At 37.9% G+C, this 18,456-nt stretch overlaps 1 long non-coding RNA gene across 1 annotated transcript; it reads left to right on the top strand.

The window, feature by feature from the left end:
• Positions 1-624: 624 nt before the first annotated feature.
• Positions 625-14,220, top strand: LOC141561384 (uncharacterized). The gene is made up of 3 exons (XR_012488042.1): positions 625-770; positions 1,664-1,716; positions 11,945-14,220. It is a non-coding gene; the product is annotated as an uncharacterized LOC141561384 (long non-coding RNA).
• The last annotated feature ends 4,236 nt before the right edge of the window (positions 14,221-18,456 follow it).

Raw genomic sequence — 18,456 nt, 5'->3', positions numbered from 1 at the left:
CTGAATGGAAAATTTGACTTTGGAATATTAGACTCTCGACAAACATAAAAAGGAAGATCATGAAGGACTTAATAAGGTAAAATTGTGAACATTCTTCCAAGGGAAGATGAGACTGGTAACTTACCAGAATTTTCTCATTTTTAGTGCACTTAGAAGGAGTATACATAGAAGGCACAGGTGGGAGTTGAATGGGAATATCTAAGAAAAAAAGATGAAGGGCTGAGAGGAATATATAGGGAGGAAGCTGTTAACCTATAACCTATAAAGGTAGAATGGGATTGTGACACATAAAAGAGGGAAGAAAAAGCTTTTACAATGGAAAGGAAGAGGAGGGAGATAAGGAGTAGAAGGCGGGTTAACATGCTTGGCTCAATTGGGAAATATCAAACATGTACAATTGAGTACAGAAATGTATCTTACAGGACAGCAGGGTGGGAGGGAAGGGGATAAGGAAACATGGTGATGGGAGGGCGGGCCGATTGAGGGAAGGGGTAGTCAGAATCCCAAACACGGCTGGCATTCTCAGTGAGGGTTTGGGAGGGAGGGAAGGTGAGAATCTGCAGCTCAGGAGCGGCTGCACGCGGCGAGCTCGCTTCCCGGGCATCTGTTCCGGTTGAAGTCTCCCTTCCTGGGGCTGCTGGCGTTGCCGCCAGTCCAGTACCGGCCCCAGCGCAGCTACAGCCGTTGGGGCGCCAGCGCCATGGTCACTCGCACACTGGGGCCGCAGTGGCTGCTGCCACATAACTAACCACTTTTATATTGGAGAGGGGGTAAGACCAGATCTCCTTCCTTTGCCCTTTTCGTTGATTTCCTTGATATCCTTCCTCTTTGTTCTTTTACGTGGATTTGGTTATTTTGACTAGCTCTGTCAAATATTTTACTCTCCTCTTTGTCTTGGGTAATTTGACAGGAAGGAGCACCAAACAAGTTAATTTAGGTGAAATGGTTATTTCATGATATTGGCTGGGCCTGCCCTTGAGAAGATGAGATCTTTTGAATTGTTTAGATCTGACTTTATTCATGAGACAAGCAAGTGTTTTGGGATCGTCTGGGTTTGTCTTGGCAGAGAGACTCCCAAACGCTTTATATTGTGAGTTATTTTAAATGGGATTTCTCTCTCGTGCTGCTGGCTCTCTTGCCGATTTAAACAAATTCTAGTGATTTATGGGCATGTATTTTATATCCTGCAACTTTGTTAACGTTAAGTTAACTACTAAGTTAACTTATGTAAAGTAAAGTTAAGTAGTTCTGCCTTGATTCTCTAGGATTCTCCAAGCCTACCATCATCTTCTCTGGCAAGACTGACAGTTGCATTTTCTCATTGCCAGTCCTAATTCCTTCACTTTCTTTGTCTTCCCTTATTGCTAGAGAAAACATTGCTAGTGCAATATTGAGTAATAGTGGTGATAATAACATCCTTACCCTGATATTATTGAAAAGGCTTCTAGCTTGTCCCCATCCCAGATAATCCTTATTCCTTGTAATTTTGGGGAGTCCTGGGCTGATCCTCCAGTTAAGGATGTTACATGGCTAGCTGAAGTTTTTCACATGAAATTTTCTGGAGATTTGAAAGAAAAATCTCAGAGTTGACTCTGTGGCATTTTCTTGGTAAAGATATAGAGTGTTTTGTCATGTCTTTTTCTAATGTGTCCTCATTTCACAGATAAGGAACCTCTGAGACAAGCATTATATGACTTGGCCTGGATCAGACAATTTGTAAGTATGTATATATGCCTTGATTCAAATTCAGATCTTCTTGATCTAAGGCCTCGTGGTTTTTCCACCATACCAGCAACCTGCTCAATCAATACATAAGTTTGATTACATTTTGGGATGCTTTATTTGACAGCTAAACCAAACATTCTGATGAGGATGGCATTCTCTGTGCCAGAACTCTAAAACAAGGAACAGTGTGAAGAATTCTGATTATAATAGTTCCTGTTATAATTAACCACATCACTTATATTAATGTTTGAATTATATTTAGACAGATCACAAATTACATAGCTAGGGTAGCTTAGCTCAAAACCATAGATATAACAAGTTTCCTGATATGATATAATCATCATCATAATCATAAAACAATAATAATACATTTTACTTAAAAGGAGAACAGAATAAATGCAATAGTACCTAATTTATTTTGGCATCACATATAACCCAATTTATAGTATCAGTTATTTAGTGTTGTATTTTTCTCACAGGCTATTTACTCCAGCATTTCATATTACAAAATTCACTATTTCTGGCTAACTCACTGTAGACTATTTTAAAAGTGATAGTAATCTACTCCTGTCCTCAAACTTAAGAAGGCAATTAGTTACCAAATTTTCCCAAACTCTCCATATACACTTTGGCAAGTAGCATTGAAATTCAACTACAAAATTTCCATTCTGTGTTTCTACTTCAACCAAATCAGCACTTTTCCCATCCTCTCAATGGGCTTAAACCATCTGAAACACAGCTACAGTAACCCAGAAGTCTCCTGGGACAAAAGGAGTTTGGAGATGTTCCCTACCTTCTGTATGAGGAGGACGTCATCCCCAGTTCCTGCTCTCTACCTTTCACGTTGTGTAGGATGGGGTGCTAGACCCTTCCCCCCTTACCCAAATGAAGTCCTCCAGGAAATTCCAAATACAGAGAGCAAGGAGGGTCCAAGAACAGCAGTTCAGCCATCCAGCATGGTGTGTGTCCCCCCCCTCCCCTCCAGTAAGAAATAGAGAAAGGATTAAATGGTAGAAAAACTGAAGGCATAACCATCCTTTCTGTTGATGTTTAAATTCATTGGATGGACTGAAAAGGAAGAAACCATTGCCCAATGATTAGCAATGCTGTCACTACCTGAAACTTAGGCCTAAGGTCCTCTAGCATCTAAGAAATATTTACCTGCTCCCATTCACTATTTTACCTGGAGCCTTTATTTCTCTTTCCAAATCTTCCAAACTCATTACTCAAACTAAACCATTTTCCATTACATGTAAAGCACAGAATGGCTATATTCATTTTCCCGAATATTTCCTTCATAGTTCTAGCATATACTGCTATTAAACTGCCCAAAGTTAATTTCAACCCAGATGCTTTTCTTCATTAATAACCATTATAAGCTGTTGCTTGATTAGCTGAAAATCAGATGTTATTTACAAGATCAAAGACCTCCCAACCTCTCCCAGGGAGATGGAATCTGTGCTCCCTAATCCTAGGCCCAGGAGTTTGTAGGACAAACTCTTTTTAAAAAGATCCATTAAAATATTTTTAGTACTTAGAAAAACTTTTAAAAAGGCTTACCGAAGCCCAGGAATAGAGTTCCTCGGTTCTCCCAACCTGGTCAACAGCTGATCTTTTATGTAATTTACAGAAATTAACTCAAAACCCTTTTCCAAATTAACTCAATTCACTTTCCTGCTTACTCCACCCCCCAGAATCTCAAAACAGTAAATAAGTCATAAATCAAGAAAGTTGTATTTCTTTCACGATTTTAACCAATGTTGGTTATAGAATGGTAAGGGACATTTTAAACATATATTGCTGAAATTGTCTTTATAATATACTATGATGGAAAAAAAAAGTTTAAAGTAAAATCTTATTTGTTTTTTGTTTAATTATTTACATTTTTAGACACATTGCTTGATTAGGGTGGGCAGTTTGTAGGGAACCCTCTACCATTGTGGAGTAGAGAGTTCTAAAATCTGCGTAGGAAAATCTGTCCCTAATAGTTCACAGGTGGATTTTAGGAATCCAGAGAAAGCCAGAAGTAACCACCTCCACCAGACCAAAATGTATCTTCACACTCACTACTTGTTAAAATTCTACTTGGATGATTTATTTATTGAAAGATGAATTATTCAACTAAGATTCTATTAGTGTCTTTATTTAAAATCTTACCTCTGCAAATTAAAGTTGAAGATACTCTACCCTCCAAATCTAAACCAAAATAACAGGGATGATGTGGTGACTTCATGGAAATGCTCAAAAGAAAAATTATTTTTCTCAATCTCCTTTGAAATCTGTACTTTTATAAATTGGAGGAAACGTCCCATATCCCTTTCTAGTTCTTGATTTTAGTCCTACTCCAAAGACAGAGATTGTTTTTTAAAGAAATTGTTTCTTCCATTAATCTTTAAAAGTAAATAACAAAGGCAAAGTCTTACCACAAATACACAAAAGACAAAAAGATAAAAAATACAAACACAGAACACATAGAGCCTTAGTGATCAGAAATTAAAAGTTTTGACACAATTTCCTTCTCCCTTACATTCTTTCAAACTTCTAGCACTTGTCTACCTTACCTGGCTGCTGAGGCTGAAAAGGCAGTTTTTTTCTACTTAGAATAAAACTGCTTAATTTTTATTTTATTGAAGGAAATCCTTCCACACACAGCTTAATCTAACAAAAAAATCTGCTATCTTATATACAAACCCAAACACTTGAAAAAGCAAGGATTATTAATTGGAGAGATGCACAATCAGCTCACTGGCCCAGTTTTCTTTGTGGAAACACTATTACACTGCCAGCATTGTGTGGTTCCTTGCAAGCAAACTGAAGTTTGTGGACTGAAGTCCATAAGTGCCCTGAATTTCCCCTTTGAGTGGCCCCTCAGACTGTGTGCCCAGGTTTTCCTTTTTTTTTTTTTTTTTTTTCATTCAGTCCACATTTCATTAGACTTCTTTCACATATCACACGGTCCATTGAAGCACCTTCCCCTACAGTCCCATTGGTAAGCCTGAGAATCAGAAGTCTGTAGCACAAAGAAAACAGACAGAGAACACACAGACTTACTCAAAGAAAATCTACTTGTTGATCTAGGGGGAGAGTCAAGTCATAGCCAGAGTCCTAACAGAAAGTTCCCCCTTATGGATAAAGCCGCTTTGGCCCAAACAGATACAGGGAAGTTCTCTGCTAAGATTCTGGAGTGCAGAACCCTAATCCCTTAGTCTTTGGCCACAGTGACTGGCCACAGTGAGTGAGAGGAATGACAAGCTGGAGAAACCAGGTTTCTGGTTAATTCATAAATCTTAATCTGTCTGTTAGCTGATCATCAACAAATTCATGGTTAGTGGTTTTCTCAGTAGACTTTCTCAAAGACATTTAATGGAAATAATGAAATCCTTTAATACTTTGAGAAAAAGGAATGACCCTTGCAGGGAAAATTAACCGGGTTGGTGAAGAAGTAATAAAAGGGTGGGCATATTAATGAGGAAATTGTTGAAAACTAGATTCTGAGGGCACAGAACATGATCAATAGGGATGAGTAAATCAGTTTAAGCCTTTAATGCATTCCTGTTAGAAGCAGGTGTGAAACTCAAAATGAGCTTACACACCTTATGGTAGCAAAAGCAAAGCCTTTATGTAATCCCTTCTCCTGGTCCTCACCTCCCCAGTGGTAGAGATGAGCTGTTAACTTTTCTGGAGCCTCCTACAACATGCACTCCTTTCTATGGTCCCCCCTTACTACATACATTGTATGATCATGAAAATGAGCTTTAGCAATCCTGGGAACAAGTTAATATTTAACAAGCAATTAAGCACACTATAACCTTTGTCCTGCCTTCCATTTTTTTTTAATTACACAGCTCTGTCCAGTTTTATCTAGTTAAAACTGATTTCCAGAGCTCCCCTTCCCTAAAATAGTTCTGGTGGCAAACTTCTCATTGTCCTCCACTATGGGAACATAACTATTTCTTGTTTCTCACAATCTTTCCTCTTTTTGACTGTTTTTTTTATGTTCTTACATCCTTCTATTTCAAATCTCTCTTCAAATTTCTCTAGGTAAGAGAACAGGACTCTTCCAAATGGCCTTGTTCCTTCATTTTGAATAGATTACTCTGGTTATTCCAAATTGACCTTTGATTGGTCAAGGAGGTATCAATAAGTCTTTGTACCCGGCCTCTCAAATAAGAGATTATGTAATACCTTACAGGCATTAATTCTCCAGCTACCAAAATTAGGGAAATGATGGTGGAGACTTCCAACTCTTTCCATTTGCCTAACCATGATTCTAACCAACCTGTTGTAGGACTATTGGTATCTGAGTTGAGTGCCAATTCTTCTGAAAGTGCTGAAAGTCCTCCTAAGGCCTTGTCACAGTTCCATCACATGTGGTATCATTTGAGATAAAAGTACAGCAACTACCCCCCCTTATCATTTTGCACATTCCTGCTTGTTCTGCTAATACATCTTGAGCCAATATATTTTCCCAGCAGTCATCTGACTTCCTAAATTCATCAGATACTCCTATACTATTTAAATAAATTCTTTCATCAAATGACTCATATGGTGAACTAATCTCCTTCCTTTTGAAACTGATTGTTTGACCCTCCTTTCCTTTCTCGAATGTCAGAGTAAAAGGAATAGGCAATTGGACTAGGGCACATGTGCTTGCCCAATGCCCAGCCAGAGTGGGTCAGAGCGTGTTTCTCCTAATAACACAAAAAGTCACTTCCAAGTTATATTCATTTCTCAGAGATTACCAGAGTTAGCTCCAGTTGTATTCCAGCTCTGAATATGTGAAAGCCAGGTTCCTAGGTTTTGGAATCCTTCACACTATTGTGAGAGATAAGCCAAATAATTTCCCAAGTCTGAACAGAACTGGTATGGCTTTAGTGTGCCCTCTTCTCCACAGAAGGGGCAAGTCACTACATCCTTTTCAGGGCCCTTACTATGGAACAGGAGGACCATGCATTTGAATTCATACCCATATTTCTCCATGGATTAGGGCAATGGGTGCCATCTGCGTATGGGGAAGACCAATTGCCCCAGCATAGTACATTATGTTGTACCCATTTTAGCTAGGCTTTGGTGTCTCCATCTCCTTTTTCTATCTTCATCATCTGTCTAAGATCCTTAACTCTGATAACATCTACAACTTTAGAGTCATTTGGAGATTCCTAGTCCTTTACTGGATGTACTATAGCTGCATTGAGATCCTTTTTCCATCTGTAGTTTAAGAATCTTGATTCCAAATCTCCCTTAGGAATCTGTACCTGTTATATCTACTCCCAAACCATAAGTCCAATACGCTCTTTGCTTTACATTTTGGGTAGTCAGAATTAGAGAATGACACTTGGAATTTTTGACAGTTGGGTTTGGTCCCCTTTTAAAGTTACTTTACCTTGTAGTCAGTTCTGATTTCTTATATGTAGATAACCACCCTCTTTAAGCTGTAGCAAACCAAACATATCCCATTGTGCACATGAAGTCCTGACAAATTTACTCTCTCTCTCTCTCTCTCTCTCTCTCTCTCTCTCTCTCTCTCTCTCTCTCTCTCTCTCTCTGTCTCTGTCTCTGTCTCTCTCTCTCTCTCTCTCTCTCTCTCTCTCTCTCTCTCTCTCTCTCTCTCTCTCTTTCTCTCTCTCTCTCTCTCTCTGTCTCTCTCTCTCTCTCTCTCCTCTCTCTCCTCTCTCTCTCTCTCTCTCTCTCTCTCTCTCTCTCTCTCTCTCTCTCTCTCTCTCTCTCAGTTCAGAACAACATAAAGATGAGAATGGAAACACAAATGAAAAACAACAGAGGGGGGACAGAGGGAGTACTTTCTCCCATAGGATATAGGGGAATCTCTGGAGGACTCAGACCTCCCTTTTCATTTACCTTCTTCTTTAAGCCTTTTTTCCCATCCTGATAAATATTGTTAGGACTTTTGATCTATGGAACTCCAACTCTTATCTAGTCTCAGGATTATTAAAGCAGGTTAAACTTTTAACATATAAGGTTTTGGAAAAGAGGACAAAACAAAGAAGCTAACTGGTCTTATTCTTTCATTGAACTCCTGGAAAAACTGAATCCAGACAAGTTAAAGTGACTTTTACCAGATGCAGAGAGCTGACATCTTAGTGAGGAAGAGAGGAGTGCATTTCTGAATCTAACATGTATATCTGCATGTTGACTAAGTTACTGCAGCTCTCTGTGAGCTAGAGAGTTATTTTTGTGAGTAGTCTCTGAATTGCATTGGTGGAGGCATTCCTTCAATCAGTGCATTTGAACTTGAACCATCACCATCCTTCATCTCTTAAAAAGCAATTCTTGTGTAACTTTAGGCCTTTTTTCTACTTGCTAAGTGTTTTCCTATTCAGGGAACAAATGAGTCAATATGTGAACCTTCCTACTGAAGATTACTCCCATTTCCACCTAGACACTTAATGTCTATGTGGCTTAATGATACTGATTTCTTCTCTAAACCAAAGATACTTATGTTCAGGAATATCATGGGCTGCCAATAGATTATAAATATAATGAGAGCAATGGAACACTGTAAAATAGTTGTATTTTAAAGTGTGTCATGGCCCCACAAAGTCTTCAGTATCTTTTCTGAGCAATGAATCTGTAACGAGCTGTCGTCTCCAGAAGCTGCTGGATCGCTCTCTGGGAAGAGATCTGCTGTGTCTACTCAAATCTCTCCAACAGATTCTTCTTCCTGTAACGAACCGTTGTCTCCAGGCAGTTGCTGTTAACTCTTGTCCAAAGAAGTGACTTCCCTTCCTGCAGAGAGCCCCGTCAAGCCTGATGCAATTCAGAGTCTCCTCCTCTTCCTGGAGTGCTGTCCTCTTTATCCTCCCAGAGAATGGGCGTGGGATAATGCAAGGGCTTCTGGGAAGAACCACTTCAGCCAATGGGCTTGCTCCTTCTATCAAGTCAACCTGAGTTCTCACCTTGTAATTGTCCAACCTGAATTCTCACCTTGTCACTATCCAGACAACCCGAGTTCTCACTTAGTAATCCTAACATCTCCCCCTTTCTTTTGATTTAGAACATAGGACAGTCATGACCTTGAAACATAAATCCATCAATATGGGAAGTATTACAGATAATTACATAAATGACCTTGAAACATAAATCCATCAATATGGGAAGTATTACAGATAATTACATAAATTACATAAGCACATAGTAACATAGTAACGTAACACATGCTAGAAGTATATAACATAATCATAAATTGAAAATTTATAAATGTCCATAAGTCCATTGTCCATTAGTCTCATCTTGTGTGAGGAAGTCCAATGATTCCTGCTGGTTTTAAAGTTCTTTAACAGTCTTCTTATTATCCATGCTCTTTCAGTGTCAGATGTTTCTTAGATCTTCTCCTTTATTTTGAGGTCTTTCTCTTTTTCTGTCTCTTTCTGATGGACAAGGCGAATATGACTTGTTGGCACCCATCTGATTCCTTCTCCTGCTGAAGAAATACAAGCAAACCCTCTCCCCCAGGCAGTTAACCTATCTAATTACCTTCTATTTACCACTTTCTAAATCTCTTCTCATCATCTGGCAATTACATTGGAATTGTTTGCACTGGACACAGCCCTGTTGGTTTAAAAGGCCTGTATTCTCCCCAAGTGTAATCCATTTTTGCAATCTGATTGCCTTTTGGCTCACTTATCAGGTAATCCCTTTCTGCCATGTGATTGCTTTTCTGCTGGTTGATTAAATCAGAGTCCTGGCCTTCTAAAGGCTCTTTGGGTGTAACATCAGCTGCCATCATGCCCCAAGTCTTTTTTGCCTGGGGCCCTGGACCTGGGCCCCTCATCCCATTTCCCTGAATTAGTTTACACTCTGATGCCCAATGGAGTCCTCTGTTGCATTTTGTACATGGGGTTTTAGGTCTTCTCTCACCCTGTCTTCTCACTGTATCTCCATATCTACACTGAGCTCTTAGATGCCCAATTTTTCCACATTGAAAACATCGCCGAGTTTCTCTAGAAGTCCCTTGCCAGGAGGGACCCTGTCTTTCCACATTCATCATTGTCCGGGTGTAAAAAGCATTTGTTCCCACTGTAGCACAACGTCTTATGATCTCCTCTAAAGGAGCATCTTTGTCTAATCCCCATATAATTCTTTTGCAAATCTCATTGGCATTTTCCTTAGCCAGATGTCTGGTCATTATTTCTGTAGCTGAATTTTCTCCAATAGTTCTTTTGACAGCAGTTTGCAAACGTCCCACAAAATCTGCAAAAGGTTCATTGGGACCTTGCTGTATTTTAGTGAAAGCCTCTCCGCGATCTTTCTGTCCAGGAAGGACACCCCAAGCTTTTATTGCAGCCTTAGCAATTTGTTCATATATTGTCATGGTATAATTAATCTGTTCCAAATTCTCTCCATACTGACCTTCACCAGCTAAGTGCTCAAAAGTGAATTGTGTGTTAACTCCTATTTCCAAATTGCATCTGACTTGAATTTTACATAATTCATGAAATTCTGCAAGCCATAATAAATTTTCTCCAGGTTCCAGACATGTCCTTGCTATGGATTTCCAATCATTCGGGGTTAGGACTTCATAAGACAAACCATCTAGTAACATTTTGACATAAGCTGATGTAGCCCCATAAAGGGTACAACCTTTTTTCAAATCCTTAATTTTATTCAAATCTAAAGGTGCATATCTTCTCCTTTTTTTACCTACAGAGTCAGTATTTTCAATCACAGGATATGCATGTATAAAATCACTTATATCCTGTCCTTCTCTCTTAGCTTTAACCAATGCTTTTTCTAATCTTGTCATAGGCTTAGGCTTCTTCACAGGCAATTCTGTTTGTGTTTCTGCCTCTTCCCCTCTTTCTTCCTCCATCTCTGAAGGTGGGGTTGATGTGGGCCTGTCAATAATCTGTTCTCTAGGCAGGGTTGAAGCTTCTTCAAGAGAATCATACCATAATTCCTCATTTAAATCCTCTTGCTCTAGGGCAAGATCTTGATCTTTCCTTTTATCCTCACACTTCCTCCTCTGTTCATTTTTAGAACTTTTCCTTCTCCTACAACTTGCTTGATAGTTTAAGGCTAATTGAACTATGTTGTAGATATAAAATACTTCTGCAGAAATTGAACGAGGCCCATTTTTTGCTTGAAATTCTTTCATTTCATATCCCACTAGCTTCCATTTATCTACATCTATCTTTTCTTCCTCTAAGAACCAAGGGGAAGTGCATCTTAATGCAGCCAAGAGTTTAGCAATCTGTACCCAGGTTACAAGTAAACTCTGCTCCTCAATTATCTTGATTATACTCTCTATAGTACCACTCCTGAATGAGGGTGGAGCTGAGGTTGCTTCTGGGGCTGGGGATGAGTCGGCTGAGGTCCAGGGATTGAATATAGCTAACATCTGCCCCATTTCAGCTATAAGAGATTCCTGGTTTAGCCCTTAACAAGTTAAGTTCCTTATTTATTTATTAGCATGCTCACTTAATCTTTAACAAAGTTTCCTCATTACTCACGGTTCTGGGTCAGAGAGACTGAGATCTAGATCGGAAGCTTTTCCACTGGAATCAGGACCGTGTCTGTCCCTGTTCGGGCGCCAAAATGCGAAGGTCTGGTCTAGCTCTTCTTGTCAGGATAAGCAAATGTCCTTGCCCCACGTGTGGACGCCAATTGTAACGAGCTGTCGTCTCCAGAAGCTGCTGGATCGCTCTCTGGGAAGAGATCTGCTGTGTCTACTCAAATCTCTCCAACAGATTCTTCTTCCTGTAACGAACCGTTGTCTCCAGGCAGTTGCTGTTAACTCTTGTCCAAAGAAGTGACTTCCCTTCCTGCAGAGAGCCCCGTCAAGCCTGATGCAATTCAGAGTCTCCTCCTCTTCCTGGAGTGCTGTCCTCTTTATCCTCCCAGAGAATGGGCGTGGGATAATGCAAGGGCTTCTGGGAAGAACCACTTCAGCCAATGGGCTTGCTCCTTCTATCAAGTCAACCTGAGTTCTCACCTTGTAATTGTCCAACCTGAATTCTCACCTTGTCACTATCCAGACAACCCGAGTTCTCACTTAGTAATCCTAACATGAATCCATGGAAGGGACATGAAAGCATGAACCTTCATAAAGGACTAAGAAGATTGGAGAAGGGACAATTCAAGGACATTTCTGTTATGCCAATGGAATTTGGGTAAAATAAATTGAGTCTCAGATGTGAGAAGAGAAAAAAATCTAAACTTTAAAATATAAGGTTTGATTATTTTTTTTCCTTTTTTATTTCAGCATTATGAACAGAAGAGCCCAACTGACTGAAGAAAACAACTCCTTAAAAATAGATTTGGTACAATTGACAAAAATTTGGAAAAAAAAAACAAACTACTTAATTGTAAAGCACAATTCACCGAATGGAAAAAAGATGTTTAAAAGAGCTAATCAAAGAAATTAATTCATTTAAAATTAGAAATGGACAAAAGGAAATGACTGCCTGAATGAAACATCAAGAATCCTTCAAACAAAATATAAGGCAATGAATAGAGGAAAATACATAAAATTTCTTCCTGGAAAAAACAACCAACTTAGAAAATAGATACAGGTGAGATAATGTAAACATTGTTAGACTACTTGAGAGCCATGATCAAGAAAGGAACCTGAAAAACATCTTTCAATAAATCTTTTTAAGAAAATTGCCCCAATATACCAGAACCAGAGGTTAAAAGACATTGAAAGAATCTACTGCTGAACTCTTGAAAGAACATACAAAATGAAAACCCCAAGAAATATTGTAGCTGAATTTCAGAATGATAATATCAAGGCAAAATTAATGTTCTCTTTCTCTAAATTATAATTGTTCTCTGGGAGGAGGTTTCTCAGGAAGCTTCTGGAGGCAGCTTTGATTTCAGCTCAGTTCAATAATCCCAAAATGCAGCCAGGAGTTAAAGTCCGGATCCTTTACTTTGTCTTTCAAAGTCCTGAATCTTTTGCTGGGCCTGGTTAGCTTTCTTAGAGGCCTAGCTCTCTCTTTGGTTCCCTGAGAGCTCTCATCAGAATGTCTCCAGCCAGGTTCAGACTCTCATCCTCCCAATGTCTCCAGCCAGCATGAAGGTAGATGTGGGAATGAATCTGACTCTGCCTCCCAGAGAATGGGCTTGTGGGTACTCTGGGGGCTTGTGGGAGCTCCTTAAAAGTATGCTCTCTTAATGGTGTGAAAGCTGTGAATTCTGAACTAGAGAATTGTTAAGTACCATGCTAAATTATATTATTATATCCATTCCAATGACTTAGCACCTTGTAAGAATCCTAACAAGGAGCTAGAAAGAAACAATTCAAATATCAAAGAAGCAAAGCCATGATTATCCAAAAGATCAGCTTCCACATGAAATGATCAGAGGGCCTGAAACATATTTCAATAGGCACAGGGATCTTGGACTACAACTAAGAACTACTCAGCAAATGTGAGCATCATCTTTCAGGGGAAAAGATAGATATACAATGAAACGGAATTTTCACTTATTCCCAATGTAAAAAAAAAAAAAAGAGAGATGAACAGAAAATTGGATCTTCAAATAAAAGACTCAAAAAAGAACCATAGAAAGGTAAACTGAGTATTTATAGCTCTACACAGTAAAATCATATTTTTAACTTTTGATAACTGTATCTTTGTAAATAGGGCAATTAGACATAGCTTACATACCTAGTGTAGCTGGGTATAGGTTTAGTTTGATGCAATCGTTTAAAAAATTAAGGGGTGAAAAAGGATTATATGGGAGAAGAGGAAAGAAATTATATGAGAGGAAAAGAAGGAAATGGATGAATATTGGAAATTAAAACAACTATTGAGGTATCACACTCACTTATCAGATTGGCTAAGATGATAGCAAAAAATAATGAAAAATGTTGTAAGGATGTGGGAAAACTGGGACACTCATTAATTGTTGGCAGGATTGTGAACTGATCCAACATGGCACTATGTCCAAAGGGCTATAGAAAGAGAATATAAAAAAGGGAAAAGGATCCACATTTGCCAAAAATATTTGTTGCAGCCCTATTTGTAGTGACAAGAAATTGGACATGGCATAAATGACCATAAATTAGGAAATGACTGAATAAGTTGTGGTGTATGAACATAAGGAAATGTTATTGTTCTATATGAAGTGATTAATAAGTGTTTTTAGAAAGCTCTGGAAAAACTTACACGAATCAATATGCCGAGTTAAATGAGCAGAACCAGGAGAACCTAAACCCAAGTATAGGGTATACTAGTAACAGCAAAATTTTGTGATAACCATTTATGATAGACTTAACTCTTAGGAATGCTGTGATCAAAAAAATTCCAGTAGACTTGAAAGGAAAATTTTATCGCCATGTAGAGGAAGAAATATGGAAAATGAATGCATATGAAAGCATACTCTTTCAAACTGTTTAATTGTTTTTTCTTTCCCATTGTTTTTTACCTTTTGTTTTGACTTTTTTTTCACAACATAGGAAACATGGAAAAGCTTATAATGACTATATAAGATTGCTTAGTATCTTGGGGAAGGGAGAGGCAAGAAGGGAAAGAAAGAGAGGGATGGAAAGAGAAATTTGGAATTCAAAATTTTACAAATGAGAATGTTGACAACTATCTTTACATGTAATTAGAAAATGAAATATTGAGAGAATAATAGTAAAATAAAATATAAATATACTTCTTTCCTATTACTTTCTAGATTTTGAGATAAAGAGGCAACTTTCCAAGTGGCTTATTTTTGTGTTATTTTCTTTGAATGAATCCAAGAAATTTTTTTGAGTATGGATGTTTCGTAAGTATAATGAGGGCCATCTCTACTGTGTGTAGCAAACTGAGTCCTCTTAGTCTGCAGCATATCAATGTTCTCAATTTATTGGAATTTTTACATAATCCTTTTTCCTAAATCAGATGCTTCATCGTGATTGATAGTTCCAATATGGGGGCAGAAACTTGTTATTTTTTAGTCAAATGATTGTTGAATTGGATAGTGTTTCAGGGTCATGGACGTAGCCCTTTCCTAAGCCTCCCATCTCAAGGCCCATTGGCCAGAAACAATTCATTGAGTGCTGCATTGCTAATTGAACACCCTGAGTACTTTGGAAATCAGTTGACTCAAAACCTTCCTGGATGAAAGGAAAGGACAGAAAGGTGAGTCCTGATCGGGAACATAGCCCCCTTATGCTGTCATAGTATAAAGCTGCTTGCCACTTGAATCAAAGATGACCTGACCCTGTGAATACTTTTCATACAATTTCTCACCCTGTGAAAATTCCCCTAAGAATTAGACTTCAATTTTTTCTCTTCCTGACAACAGCAAGGGTGAGTGGAAAGAGCAAAAGAATCAAGGCACGAGATTGGGGGTGGAGGGGCTATGTCACTGAAAATTCCAAGATGAAAGCTTGAATTCTGAAAACAAATTGTATTTAATGATTTTCCTCGCAACAATCAATGAAAAAGTTATGTGTCATTTGGGAAACTAACACAAGCTGAGTGAAATTGTTTGGAAAATTTTACTAGCATGTGGCAGCCTTACAATATAAAGTTCAATGCTCCTCAGTGGCATTGTAAGTTTTTAAAGTGTAATTGAATCTTGAAATTGGAATTTAGAGTCTTGATTGTCAATTATTTGAGATTTACAGCCATTTTTGTAACACGGGGTCTTAACTGAATTTTAAGGATTGTCTTTTTTTCCCCCATAAAACAAAAGGGAGACTTAATGAAGGGAACAGGAGGGGGAAATTCAATCTCTTCTGAGAGTTCCCAGAACATTTTAATAAGTTGGGAAAAGGAAAAAAAAAAAAAAACAAAAAAAAAAAAAACAAGTCCAGCCAGTTGGATCCATTATTAAGTGATTGTATGATCCTTGAGAACTGAGCTCACCTAAATCTCTTGATTACTCAGATTAGCTACTTGAGATAAAATGTCATGGGATGAAGGATGCTATTTTTGAGTTTTGTATGCATATATAATTTTCTGATTGGTCATTAAGTCAGTAACCCACTGCTTGAGAGAAATGGCAAAATATTATAGGTGGAGGTGTGTATCTGGGCAAAACCAGGGAGAATAGCCTTTGGCTTCATGTAAGGTGGGATCCTTCTGGGATTGGTTTTCTAATTAGTTTCTGTGTTTCCCAGCTGATTATTCCTGAATTGTGATAACTGCATGATTGGAAGTCTACTGTGACTCTTCCATGAGGTCAGCCAGAGCTGAGGGTGCTGGATCCTGCCATATATTCAAACGATGGTTGATGCTGGATGCCATCTTGGTTCTGATCCCAAGACTCAGCATCCACTGGCTGCTGCTTAGACCAGCTTCTGGGCTCTTGAGCTCATCATCCCTTCCAGTGGGACTTGTAAGGTAGGGACAGCTCTACATCCAGTCTCCGCAGAAAGTAGTTTCAGAAGATGAGATCTCCAACCTATACCCCAACAGGTTCTGGGTCCCATTGGTTTGACAGGCAAATGATGCGATGAACAAGAGCCCAGAAAAGGCCAGATCCTTACCAGCAGCCCAATGTCTTAAGTGGGTGATAGGAAAGCATATTGACAAGATTGCCTTAATTCTTCACTGGCCTTGGTTGTTCTTCAGTAGGCCTTTATGGAAGTGGGCCCATATTGAATAACTTACAGGGATAGGATTATCCTGGCTCCCACTGTTACTGTAGACAACCAGGAAGCTAAGCTATAGATGTCAGCCTTCCAAGTTATTAGCTTCTGAGGCAACATTACCTTATTTTTAAGTCCTTTCAGATAAAAGGTCCCCACTTTTCCCTTGTAAGTTGAAGTTCTGCTAGGGAACATTGCTTGCATTATACATATTATAATGAAGCTTTTATCTCTTGACTTGGAAAAAAGAAAAAAAAAAAGAAAAAAAGAAATGGCCTGAAAACTGATGAATATAAAAATAGCTTCTTTTGATAGCACTTTTAAACAGTGCAGTAGGATAAGTTATTTTTTGCAATTACCCTCCTTCCAAAATTGACCACTCATGTTTTATATACTTGTTACATTTTGCCTTATTTCTGAGGAAATTTTTTAGAAGTGGATTTCCGGAGACATTTTCATTTGGCTTGTCTGCTTTTGTGATGATTGGTTTATTCTGAGATTTTCACCCCAAAAATGTGTATCAAGTGTTTCAAATGGTCTTATATACATGATGTATCCTAGACTTCAGGATAAACATTTCTAATTAGGTTAGAATGTCAAGTAGAAGGTTACATTTTACATTCTGCCTCCAGGTATTCCCACCTTTAAGATCTTTATCAATATAGTCTTTCATCAATTCCATTTTTCCAGGTATAGTGCCACCATTTTTTCCCATCTTTTCCAGTGATAAAGGTTTAAGCTGTGATGGACTGAAAAACTTCTTACTCTGCAGAGGAACTGATAATAGGTTTGGCCATAAAAAAGCTCAGTATAATAGTAGAGTCTATTTTAAAATATATTTTAAAAATTGGAATGTGATAACTTACTTGCATTTACTGTCCTTGTAGGAATGACCATTCAGTTTTAAATAGTTAGTACATTTTTGCCTCATTTAAAATGTTTTCCCAAACATAATGCCATAAATAATTTCCCTTGAAGTTTTTGTGGTTTTGTGATTACGATTTTACTTATAGTATATAAAAAACGAGAAGCTGTTTAAATGGTGCTAAGCAGTTTACACTTTGGCCTTAGGATAAAATGAATTTCTAATCAGTTAAGATGTTGAAACAGAACCTCAGCATTCATTTTCTTCCTACATGTTTTCTTCTGCAGTGCCTCCATTGGTCTTTTTTAATACTCATTTAAAATTGTGGTAACATTGCTTTGTAGAACTATTTTTATTTCTCCATTTACATTTTAAATGATATGTATAAATTTTAAGTTTAAAGTTCCCGATTTTCACCTTACTTCCCCAACACCCCCATTTAGAAGTCACATATGAAGTTATATAAACCATTTCCATCAAATTTATGTTGTGAAAGAAAACATAGATCTCCTACCCCTCAAAAAAATCACTTAAAATAAAGAAAAAAGTATGCTTCTGTCTGTATTCAAACAGAATCAGTTCTTTCTATGGATATGGGTAGCATTTTCTCATCATAAGTCCCTCAAAGTAGTCTTGTATCATTGTATTGCTGAGAATAGCAAAGTCATTTACAACTGATCATCTTTACAACATTACTATTATTTTGTACACATTACATTTCACTTTCCTTGAGTTCATATGGGACTTTCCAAGTTTTTTTTTTAAATATCCTGTTCATCATTTCTTGTAAAATCATAATATTCCATTATAATCACATAAAATTTATTCAGCCATTCCCTAACTGATGAACCTTCTTGCAGTTTCCAATTGGTTATCCTTAGAAAAGATATATATTTTTGCATATACAATATTTTCTTTTAAAAATCTCTTTCAGTATTCGTGCCTAGTCATAGTATTGTAAGGTAAAGTATATCCATGACCTTATAGACCTGGGGTGTAATTTATATCTTTTGATCATTTATTAGTGGGGTAATGGTTCTTATTTCTTATAAATTTGACTTAATTCCATAGACATTTGAGAAAAGAGACCTTTATCAGAGAAATTTGCTTCAAAATTACCCCAGTTTATACTATTTTCTCTTTCCTTTTACCCTCTTCCTCCTTCAAAGTGTTTTACTTTGGACCATCCCCTTCCCCAATATGCTCTCTCTTCTATCACCTTCCATCTTTCTCATATTTCCTTCCTATTATTTTGCTGCAGGGTAAGATAAGATTTCTATACCCATACTGAGTATGTATGTTATTTCCTCTTTGAGTT

Source organism: Sminthopsis crassicaudata, chromosome 3 (assembly GCF_048593235.1).
Source record: "Sminthopsis crassicaudata isolate SCR6 chromosome 3, ASM4859323v1, whole genome shotgun sequence".
Classification (NCBI taxonomy): Eukaryota; Metazoa; Chordata; class Mammalia; order Dasyuromorphia; family Dasyuridae; genus Sminthopsis; species Sminthopsis crassicaudata.
Note: the sequence above shows the minus strand (reverse complement) of the source record. Positions and strands in the feature narration are given on the sequence as shown.